The 2,933-nt window shown below is 34.9% G+C and overlaps 1 protein-coding gene across 1 annotated transcript in view; it reads left to right on the top strand.

The window, feature by feature from the left end:
• UTRN (utrophin) overlaps positions 1 to 2,933 on the top strand; it is a 472,032-nt gene that overhangs the window by 138,785 nt on the left and 330,314 nt on the right. The window lies entirely within an intron of this gene.

Genomic DNA, 2,933 nt, shown 5'->3' with positions numbered 1-2,933 from the left:
TTGGGGTCTCCTGTTCTTTTCCAGTTTTGTGTCCCAGTCATGTAACCCTTTTGCTTCTTTGCTTCCTCTGACTGTAGCTTTTGTTGGGTAAAATCTTCCTGTGAATAGGCTACCCTAAAGTATAGACACTGGAAATTGAGTTTATGTGAAGATGGTACTTGAAAATTATCAGGTGTAATCCTGGGGAATATATATGGCTTTATACGGGAATGAATGAATTGTGACTTAAAGCATACTTGTTTAATTTAATAAGAAACCTTTTATATTTTGCATTCCCATTTGTTTTTTGAGTTTCGGTAGGGCTAGAAATGCATTCGTTACAGAATCCTCATTCTATTTATTTTAAAAAACTCATCCGTTATAAAAAATATTTAGGATGGGGTAAGAAGCGGGGAAATACAGGCCTTGATCTTAAACAGGGTCTGTATGTCCTAGGTTTAGTTTTCTTATTTTTTGGAGGGTGTTTGCTTTTTGTTACTGACTGAGAGAATAAAAATGATTTTTAAAATCTCCCCCACTGCCATCCCATGTTATCCACTATGTTAATTTCATGGTGTTGCATATTACTTCTCTACACGTGGTTAGTGCTGATAATCCTACTGTTGTTATAAAACCAGAAATAGGGAACAGAAATGAAAGCACAGTCGGGTGATTCCCTCAGTTCTCTTCTCTTCTCCCCTATAAATTTGAAATAAATCTTAGACCACCGATTAATATAGAGGACTTTTTAAACTTTTTTTTTTTTTACTGCCTTCTTACCATAGTCTGCCCAGGTAAGGAGACAGATAAATAATTCCATTCAACTAGAAAAGCATATCAGATTCTTCAGTAAAACAGATGTTCACATAATCATGTCACTGGTTTCTTCAAATGAGGACCATCAAAAATGCCACCACAGTCAAGTCCGATTGGACTTTTTCAGCTAAATCATTTGAATTAAGTTTTGTGATATCTCATATAGCATAAAAATGTTTTAAAACTGAAATCATCTGTTTCATTTGACTGCTGCTATATCTGATTTTATTGGTTCTAGTTATCTTGTTCCTAGATTGTTAAAAAATAGAGTAGTTGGACATTTATTTGGATTATGTGGTTTTATGAATTGACGCCCATTATCACTGGCAAAGTATATAAGCCTGATGGTCCCATGTTTTGTAAACGTTTCCCTTGAGTTTAGTAGTGAATGATTGAAAAGTATAAAGTCAAATGAGTGTAAGTAGCAGGGATATGTTGTATTTTATCCCTTTCAGGTAATTAATAAAATAATGGACTATTGATTTTGGGTTTGGTTAGTGATCTTAAGAGTTGGGTGTTCTATAGAAATAGAAAAAATAACTCTGGGTCTCTGGGATCAAACCAATCATTTTAAAAGACAATGTACAGTTTTTCTTTCATATGACGCAAGTTGTCTTTAATTATTGCTTGGTATTGGTCCAGCCTACATTATCTCAAACTTAGAGGAGGGTGATTTAAATTTTGAGAATTGGTTTGAAGGAGCAAAATAAATGGATAGTGAAATACTGTCATTGAATAAAAAGAAGGAAACGCAGAAGTTGCTTCAGCTTGCCTAGTACCTAAATTGGATTCTTCTTCCCTGTTTTCTAGATGAGCAGTGATAATTTTTCATCTCTAAAATTTTATTCACCAGCTTGATTTTCTTTTTTGTTTACCATAAATTGCTGACATGAAAATGGAGCGGTTGATGTTAATCCTTTGCCCACTTAGAATAGAAATGACCCGACAGAAGCACAGCTCAGATCTTCATTGCTTAGATAGTTTGTCAGGAAAATGGTAACTTGTTTTGTTTATGACCCCCCAACAACAGGGATAATGGAACTCGAAATGCGGTGTGAGTATTTTGTCTAGGTCTAATTAATATTCTTTTTCCCGTGTGATGGTGGACCATGAACTTCAGCAACTGACATAAGTGATATATTCAAATTACGTCGTGCTTGCATTTCTAATTATCAGTGGATAAAGTGTGTTTTAGAAAATTTAAAAATTGCATCGTTTGTGAATCATAAGTGACCTTTGTTTTACATATCATTTTTTTTCTTAGCGCTCTCATTACCCTGGGTTTTGATTGTATATATTTACAAAGCACAAGTGTTTTTATTGCCTTTTTACGCAAATGATAAAGATGTTAAACTCATCTCAACATGCATACTCTCCTCAGGAGATAAAGATTCCTTTGCAGATTTTCTATATTTTTTCATAGTAATTTTACATGATTTGATGGTATTTCATATAAAGGGAAAGTCTGGACTATGATAAAACCTACTATTTTATATAACTTCATTATTTCTATGAACATTCTCCACCTCTCAAAAATGTGAGACAAACAAAATTACGTATAAGATAAGTAAGTCCTGAGGATATAATGTACTAAAATAAATAAACAAAACAATTGGGATATTCCCATTTAAAAAGTTGTTATAAAATGTCAATAATAAACATAATGGCATTTTTTGATATATTTTTAAGTAGATAATCTGATCATTACATTGATATTTTGGTATTTGCTGGACTATGTGCAGCATCCCCAGTGGGCATATTGATGCTCTTTGGGCCTGGTTGCTGGCTTAATGTCCCTACAACCTCCAGGTTGCTCCCAGTGCTGGAAATTCTTGCCATTCATATTGTAATTCATATGACACTGTGCTTTGGTCACCAAAGATTTGAACTGCTTCCTAGTTTTTCTAGCCAGCTGCCTTTTTTTCCGACAAAGGGTATCTGCCTTCTGATGTCAGAGCCCCAGGCAAGTCCAGACAGTTCATTTTATTTCCCTGGCTCAGACTAGAAGCTAGCAGAGTGTTGGAGGGCCAAGATGCAAACACACCTAAAGCAGCAGCAGTGGCTGAAGTTCTGAGGTCTTCTGAAAGGCCTCGTGATCATAGCACTACTTCAAGCTCTTCCTCTCTCACTTTGGTCAA

This window comes from Pteropus vampyrus, unplaced genomic scaffold (assembly GCF_000151845.1).
Source record: "Pteropus vampyrus isolate Shadow unplaced genomic scaffold, Pvam_2.0 Scaffold24, whole genome shotgun sequence".
Classification (NCBI taxonomy): domain Eukaryota; kingdom Metazoa; phylum Chordata; class Mammalia; order Chiroptera; family Pteropodidae; genus Pteropus; species Pteropus vampyrus.
Note: the sequence above shows the minus strand (reverse complement) of the source record. Positions and strands in the feature narration are given on the sequence as shown.